The sequence below is a fragment of the Neurospora crassa genome (genome assembly GCF_000182925.2).
Source record: "Neurospora crassa OR74A unplaced genomic scaffold supercont12.8, whole genome shotgun sequence".
Taxonomy (NCBI): Eukaryota; Fungi; Ascomycota; class Sordariomycetes; order Sordariales; family Sordariaceae; genus Neurospora; species Neurospora crassa.
Genome location: NW_011929459.1, coordinates 183311 through 192308, shown reverse-complemented (window position 1 = coordinate 192308; position 8998 = coordinate 183311). Strand labels below are relative to the sequence as shown.

General features: G+C 27.6%; 4 non-coding genes across 4 annotated transcripts; all 4 read right to left on the bottom strand.

Moving 5' to 3' along the window:
• NCU15759 lies at positions 1-2038 on the bottom strand (the record flags this gene model as incomplete). The annotated part of the gene is made up of 1 exon (XR_898070.1): positions 1-2038. It is a non-coding gene; the product is annotated as a 28S ribosomal RNA (ribosomal RNA).
• A 45-nt stretch (positions 2039-2083) lies between these two features.
• NCU17353 lies at positions 2084-2237 on the bottom strand. The gene has a single exon (XR_898069.1). It is a non-coding gene; the product is annotated as a 5.8S ribosomal RNA (ribosomal RNA).
• A 191-nt stretch (positions 2238-2428) lies between these two features.
• Positions 2429-4221, bottom strand: NCU15757. The gene has a single exon (XR_898068.1). It is a non-coding gene; the product is annotated as an 18S ribosomal RNA (ribosomal RNA).
• A 3356-nt stretch (positions 4222-7577) lies between these two features.
• Positions 7578-8994, bottom strand: NCU15756. Its single transcript, XR_898067.1, has one exon. It is a non-coding gene; the product is annotated as a 28S ribosomal RNA (ribosomal RNA).
• Positions 8995-8998: the final 4 nt, after the last annotated feature.

The following is an 8998-nucleotide window of genomic DNA, read 5'->3' as shown; positions in this document are numbered from 1 at the left end:
AACCCTTAGAGCTAATTTTTTTCCTAAAATTACGGATCTATTTTACTAATTTCCTTTATTTATATTATTCTATTAATTAGAGGCTATTTACTTTAGAAACTTATTATAGTTATAAGTACGATTTAGCGTAAGAATTATTCCCTCCCGTAGATTTTTAAAGGATATTAAAAGTATATTAGACTTAATAAAAGTATTAGGCTCTTCCGGCTATTAAACCCTATTTCTAAATAAACTATTTTTAAGGTAATAGATTATTAAGAAGAAAAGAGAATTCTACCCGGGGCCCCTACCGTTATTTCTGTATTTAATTACGTTGCTATATAAAACCTATATCTAAGTACCGGAATATTAATTGGTTTCCCTTTTGCTATATGGAGTATAAGTGCCCCTTTGAAACGGAATTTCCTTATAGTTTAGGATCGACTAATTTATATCCAACCGCTATTTATATAAAACCTTTCCCTACTTCGGTCCTTCAAATTCTTATTAAAGTATTTACTATTACTATTAAAATTTGTACTAGAGGCCGTTCGACCTAGGTTTACGCCCTAGGCTTCGTTATTAACCTTTATAATTATTTATTCCTTAAGGTATTGTTTCTACCTTAAGGGCGGGGTATAGGTAGGACGTTTAAGCGCTATCTATTTTTAGGGCTAGTATATTCGGTAAGTAAATTATTATATAATCCTTAGTAAATTCTGACTTCTATAGCTACCGTCCTACTATTAAAATATACTAACGCCTTTTATAGTATTTAATGAGCATCTACTTTAGTACTTTAATTCCGCGTTTAGTTTATTTTATATTACTAGTTCTGCTTACTAAAAATGGCCTACTAGTATTGGTATATTCGAATGCCTATATTTAATTAAGTAATAAGGGCTTCTTATATATTTAAAGTTTGAAAATGGATAAAGGTTAAAAAGCGCCCCCGAATCCCTAATTATTCGCTTTACTTTATAAAATTAAAGAATAATACTGCTATTCTAAGGGAAATTTCGGCGGTAATTAGCTATTAGATAGTTCGATTAATCTTTCGCCCCTATACTTAAATTTAACAATTAATTTATATATTAAAACTATTACAAGCTTCTACTAGAGTTTCCTCTAACTTTACCCTATTTAAATATAATTTACTATCTTTCGGGTTTAAAGTTTAACGCTCTTATTTAAATCTATCCAAATATATTAAAATTAGTTAATAATACGCCGAAGCTCTTATTTATATTTATTTTTATTATACGTGCGGGTTTTATACCTAAATATTCGTATAAAACTTTAACTCCTTAATTTATATTTTAAAATAGGTTATTAATAACTATTACACTAATATTCTTATAAATATACGAACTTCGGTCCTAGCGAGGGTATTATACCTAAGGTTATAATACTCCCGGAGGAGCTATATTCCCCGGACTTTTATCCTCCTACTAAAACCGATATTAATTTAAACCGTCCTAAATATACTAATAAAAATACCGAATAATTGGAACGGTATAAATCTAATTACAAACACTTCCCTTTTAATAATTTTATATACTATTTAATCCTCTTTTCAAAATACTTTTCATTTTTCAATTACTCTACTTATATACTATTAGTCTCTAATTAGTATTTAGTTTTAGAAGAAATTTACTTCCTATTTTAAATAATATTCCTAAACTATTCAATTCGTCGAAGGAACTTTATATTAAATCGGCATTTAATTATATAAGGCTCTCACCCTTTATAGCGCCCCGTTTTAAGGGACTTAAAAGGTACTTTACTAAAAGTTTCTTCTATAAATTATAATTCGGGTTAAAATTAGATTTTAAATTTGAACTATTACTACTTTACTTACTATTATTAGGACAATCCTTATTAGTTTCTTTTCCTCTATTTATTAATATACTTAAATTCAATAGGTATTCCTACTTAATCCGAAGTCAATTTTAAAAATAAGGGGTTTTACAATAAGAACCCGCCGTATAATTATAACAATATAGAATTATTATATTCAGTATAATTAACGAATCCGCTATTAATTTTAAAGGACTACGAATAACTACAGATTTCTAATATAAATAGAACTTAATAATTAAAATAATATTCGAATAAGTATACTCGCTAGAATATTAGTAAATATAATATATATTTAAAAATTCAATAATTTATTAAATTCTATAATTTATATTACTTATTATATTTCGCTATATTTTTTATTAATACTAGAATTAAGAGATCCGTTATTAAAAGTTTTAATTTATTTAAAAATTTATTTAGAAAAATATAAAATATTAAGAATTTAGTTTTAGTACTCCGGCGGGTAACTTCCTACGAGTAAGAGACCTAAGGATCCGGGAGGGCCCGAAGGCCTTTCTAAACTACTAGTACTAAAATAATTATATAAATAAGATTTGCGATAGTTTATAGGAGTTTTATAATTCTATAATAATCCTTCTACTAATTTACTAATAGAGACTTTATTACGATTTTTATTTCCTTTAAATAACTGAATTTAGATAGTTTTCCGGCCCTAGGTAGTTATTACTAACTTCCTTAAGCTAATTTAGAAGCTTTATTAAACTATTTAATCGGTAGTAGCGATAGGCAGTATATATAAAGGGCAGGGATATAATTAATGTAAATTAATGATTTACGCTTATTAGGGATTCCTTATTAAAGAGTAATAATTGTAATACTCTATTCCTAATACAATATAATTTAATAAAATTACCCGGACTTTCCGGCTAAGGGAATATTCGTTAGCTGTATTAGTATAGTACGTATACAGCCTAGAATATTTAAGGGCATTACAAACCTGTTATTACCTTAAATTTCTATTAATTTAAACCAATAGTCCCTTTAAGAAGCTAGTGTACTACTAAAGTAATATAGGCTATTTAATAAATTAAAATTTTGTTCGTTATTATAATTAAATAAACAAATTACTCTACTAATTAAAAATAACTATATACTACTACCTACGAAATTAAGAAAGAGCTTTTAATTTATCAATCCTTATTATATTTAGACTTAGTGAATTTCCCTGTATTAAATTAAATTAAACCGTAGGTTCCACCCCTAATAGTACCTTTCCGTTAATTTCTTTAAATTTTAACTTTACGACTATATTCCCTTAGGAGCCTAAATATTTTAATTTATCGTAAGGTACCAAACGGGTTAAAAAATAACACCGTCCGATCCCTAATCGGTATAGTTTATAATTAAAATTATAATAGTATTTAATCGTCTTCGATCCCCTAACTTTCGTTCCTAATTAATAAAAATATCCTTGGCAAATACTTTCGCAATAGTTAATCTTTAATAAATCCAAGAATTTCACTTCTAATAATTAAATACTAATACCTCTAACTATCCTTATTAATTATTATAGCGGTCCTAGAAACTAATAAAATAGAACTATATGTCCTATTTTATTATTCTATACTAATATATTCGAATATAGGCCTTCTTTAAACGATCTAATTTATTCATAGTAAAAGTCCTAATTCCCCAATATACTTAGTAAAGGGTATACGGTTCTCTAGGAAAAAAGGCCCAACCTAATTAATATACGTAATAAGGCGGACCGATAGGCCGAATCTAAGGTTTAATTACAAACTTTTTAACCTTAATAATTTTAATATATACTATTAGAATTAGAATTACTACGGCTGCTAGTATTAGACTTACCCTCTAATTATTCTTCGTTAAGGGATTTAAATTATATTTATTCTAATTATAAGACCCAAAAGAGCCTTATATTAATATTTATTATTACTACCTCCCTATATTAGGATTGGGTAATTTGCGCGCCTACTACTTTCTTTAAATATAGTAGCTGTTTTTTAGGCTCCTTCTCCGGAATCGAGCCCTAACCCTCTATTACCTATTATTACTATAATTAGCTAAGACCTAGCTGTTGAAAGTTAATAGGGTAGAAATTTAAATAAACTATCGCTAGTACAAAGTTATACAATTCGAAAAATTATTATAAATTACTAATTAGCCCCGAAGGGTATTAGTTTTTAATCTAATAAATACACCCCTTCCGAAGTCAGGGTTTTTAATATATATTAGCTCTAGAATTACTACAGTTATTTATATAGTAAAGTACTATTAAATAAATTATAATTAATTTAATAAACTATTCGTAGTTTTACAATTTAATTATTTAAATTTAAATATATATAGTTTAATCTTTAAAATAAATATATAATTATTAACAAAATTAACTAAATAATTATCGTACGCCTAAAAAGGCTAACCGTTTGTAAGTAAATAAAAGAGTTTATAAAATTATAAAGGTAAGTAATCCGAAACTTATATAGTAGGGCCGAACTTACCTCGAAATATATATTTACTTTCCCCTTCTAAATTCCCTAGAACGCAATCGGTAGGAGGATAAGAGAGTATAAAACGCCTCTTATATACCATTTATACGCCCTAAGAGGAAGCTTAATATAGAAGATTCTACTCGAAAGCTTCCCTAACTAGCCAGTACCCTTAGCAGCTTATAAATAAATTTAACTAGCGGTTAATTATTTATAGAGCCCACCCCTCAACGCTTATAAGGTACTCCCTAATATTTATAAGATCTTTTTAAATACCGCTTAATAGAAATAGAACCCTTATTAAAATAGTACTAAGGTAATTCGTACTATTAACATTAATTCTCTAATAAACTATAGGAAGCTATATAATAATAACGCTCTATAAATTAGAATTTAATTTCCTTTATAAATTACTATAGGAAAGTACTTAAACTATAGACTAAAGTAACCCTCCTATAAAAGGCTTTTAAATAGAATAGGCCCTATATATCCTTACTTATACCTATAAGAGGGAACCGGAGGTAAGAACGACCGAATAATCTTACTACTTACTCTTTCCTATTACTCTCCGCTACTCCTTTTTATATACCTTCTAACCTCGAATTTAAGGATAATATAATCCGACGGTTTAAACTGCGACTTTTCAATTCCTATAAAATTCCCTAGTATAAAAAATTTTAAAAATCGATTTACAACTACCTAATTACCTAATTAAGTCGTACCTTCTTAAGAATCTCGTTCCAAATTTATAAAAACTACACCTTCCTTATTAAATTAATTATACCTTCCTTACTTACCTAGTTATTCCTACCTACCCTATACTCAATAAATATTACCCGCCTACTACTTTTTTCTTTTCAACTTTAATTTTACCTTTTTTATATAGGCCCATCGTACCTACCCTATAGTTCTTACCTACCTTATACTTAATAAACACTACCTATTCGTAATTTTCCTTTTTAAAACTTCGGCTTCTAAAGGTCGATTATACCTTCCTTACCTACCCGGTCGTTCTTACCTACCTTATACTCGGTAAATACTACCCTTTACTACTTTTCCCTCTTCTACCTTTTTAATTTCAATTACGCCTTTCTTATATAAAGTAAATATACCTACCCTATAACGTTTATTCAAACTACATTTCTACTAAATAAAAAACTAACTACTTTTTATCTTCCTTAATATAATTTATAATATTTTATAACTATATTAAAAATATTTATATTACTCTTATTTTTTTCTTTTTACATTTACTAATTCAACCTTCTTTATTAATATACTAACCTTAATATATCCTCCCTACCTATACAATTAAAACTACCTAACACCCTACCTACTCTATTAACTATTTATACCCCCTAAATTCTACTACCCTTCTTCTTCTACTACTTTCAAAATTTCTTTTTTTTTTTTCTTTTTTTCTTCTTTTTCTTCTTTCCTACTATCAATTATTTACCTACCCTTCCCTAACAATTCATTCAAAACCGTATAAATTCTAATTAATTAATTTAATTACCTCTAAATACCTTCTTCTTCCTATATTTATAAAAAAAACCTCTACCCTTATTATAATCCGGCTCCTACTATTTTAAAAGTATTTATTTACTTTATAAATGCCCTTACTTAATAAAGATTTGGAGGTAGAATAAAAGGACGAAAAGAAGAATAAAAAGAAAAAGAAAGGAAGAAGCTTACTAAGGGGGCAAGATATTACAAAAGTAAAAAGGTAGAAGGAAAGTAAGAAAAATATATATAAAAAAAAAAAAAAAAAAAAAAAAAAAAAAAAAAAAAAAAAAAAATAAAGAAAAGAAGAATAAGAACCTTCTTTATTTTATTTATATATTAATTATATTACTTTTTTATCCTTATATAAATATAATATAAAAGAAGGGAACGGAGGGGGGTTTAGAGGTATAAGGAAAGAAATATTAAGAGAGGAAAGCCCTAAAAAGAGGTTAAAAGTTAAAAAGAAAAAAGAAAAAGGAAGAGAAAAGAAAAAAAGGACTAAAACGAAGGAAGACAGAGAGGAAAGGAAAGGGAGGAGGAAGAGTAATAAAGAGGATAAAAGTAGGAAGAAAAAAGAGGGAGGAGAAAAAGAAGAAAGAAAAAAAATAAATAAATAAAAAAAGAAAAGAAAAAGAAGAAAGAAATTTTCGCTCCCCCCCTAAAGATTAAACTATTCTTAGCCTAAATAGCCTACCTACTGCCTCGCCTACTTAGAAATTAAAAAGATAGCCTCCCCCTTTATACCTTTACTTTATATAAAAATATAATCCTATATAACCTTTTCCTACTTACCTTACTACATTTTTTAATAAAAAAATTATAAATACCTTTATTTAACTATATAACTTCTTTACTTACTTACCCCCTCCTACTACTACCCTACTCTTTCCTTTAATAAGCCCCTCCTAATAGGAGTTAGAAAATAACCCTTTAACCCCCCCAAGCCTCTCGGTCCTTTTTATCTACCCTATATAGGCCCTCGCCCTTACCTTTCTAATATAGCTACTATTTATATAAAAATTCTATACCTAAACGCACCTACCTACCTTATATACCTAACCCGCCCAGACGTACTTACCTACCCTCTCTTCTCTATACTACTTTATACAATTTAAATACGTTTGCCTACTTAGTACTATATCCAACCCGGTCGTAAATATATTTATTTATTTAAAATTACAAATTTATTTAAAAATTACTCGCTTACCCGGTCGCTCCTACCCCGCTGCCACTTAATCGGTCGCTTTTATTTACTTTACCTACTATAATTATTAAAATTTATAAAAGCCTAGCCCGGCTGTACCTATATATACTACGCCGGTCGACGCTTCCCCGAATATATACTATATATAATTACCGAACCTTCTATAAATTAATTACTAATATAATAAACCCCTTATACCCAGCCCGCCTACGCCCTTAGAGTAATATTATCCAAACTTAAAAAATATTAAACTTAACTAAATCCCCTTCCTATCCCTACTTACCCTATACTTTTCCTCTAGTAAAGTGCTTTCGCCCTCTCGGACTCTAGTAACCAAATCTTAGGGGGACCCTCTAATAAATACCTATTTATTAAACAGACCCTTCTACTAGGAAATTTAAGCGAAGGAGGGCTTACCTTTAGTAGATTGTAATAATAAAGCTACTCTACTATTTATAAGACCCTTTCGCATATTTAAATCGTTTATAAAGGATTTAATCTAACGTATATTAAAATTATAATATACAAATTACTACTAACTACTTTAAGGCTAATAGAGGAATCGCTTACTAAAATATAAGGCCGGAGCCTATTTTTATATATCTATAATATACTAGAAGTATTATTACATTCTAATATAAATTCTAATTTAGAGGCGTTCAATTATTATTTAATAGATAGTAGCGTTGCGGTACTACCTAGTCGAATAATTATAAAAACTAATTATTTAAATAAATAGTTCCTTTTATATTAAGTTTAATTACTATTGTAATAAAGTTATTAGTAGGGTAAAATTAACTTATTTTACGATAGTTTAAACCTAGTTTACGTTCCTTATTAGTAAGTAAATAATTTAATGTTTATTGAATTCTATTTCAGTATAATAGGAAGAACTAATATTGAAGGATTAAAAAGTAATATTGTTATAAACATTTGGCCGCTATAAGCCAATTATCCCTATAGTAACTTTTCTAGTACTTCTAGCTTTAAATTTCGAGGGACTAAAGGATTAATAGGCTATACTTTTATAGTTTGTATTTATACTAAAAATTAAAATTAAAGGGACTTTTACCCTTTTATTTTACTAGAGATTTCTATTTTCTATAAGCCCCCCTTAGGATACCTACATTATAGTTTAATAAATATACTACTTTAGCCAAACTCCCTACCTAACAATATCTTTAACCCGGGTCGGTTTGTAAAAGACTTTAAAATTAGAAGTTGGACGAAAATCTAGCCCCGCTTAATTAAATAAGTAAAAAAATAATAAGAATAGTAGTATTTTACTAGCGCTGAAGCTCCTACCTATTTTATATTTCCTATATCTTTTTATAATATTAAATTAAAGTTAAGTTTAATAGAGTCTTCTTTCCCTACTAATTTTACTAAACTTATTCCCTTAGCTATAATTTCGCTAAATAATAAATAGGGATAGTAGGAATCTCGTTAATCTATTTATATATATTACTAATTAAATAATAAAGTATTTAACTACTTTAAAAAAATTATAATTATTCCTACTATTTACTTATACTTAATTAAATTTCTTTACTTTAATATTCAAAGCACTAGGCAGAAATTATATTGCATTAACACTACTTTCTAACTATTATAATACTATATTTTAATTAGATAATTAAATTCCCCCTATCTATACTAATTCTAAATTAATTATTAAACGTACGCCGGACAACCGAAATTTATTAAGGGCTTTTATACCCGGATACTAAAAGCCGCCGGTTAATTATCTAACTAGTAGTAATTTACTCCTAAAGCGTCTACCCAAAACCCAATATACCTAACCCTTAGAGCTAATCCTTTTCTTAAAATTATAAATCTATTTTACTAACTTCCTTTATTTATATTATTCTATCAACCAAAGGCTATTTACCTTAAAGACCTACTATAGTTATAAGTATAATTTAGTATAAGAATTATTCCCTCCTATAGATTTTTAAAGAATATTAAAAAT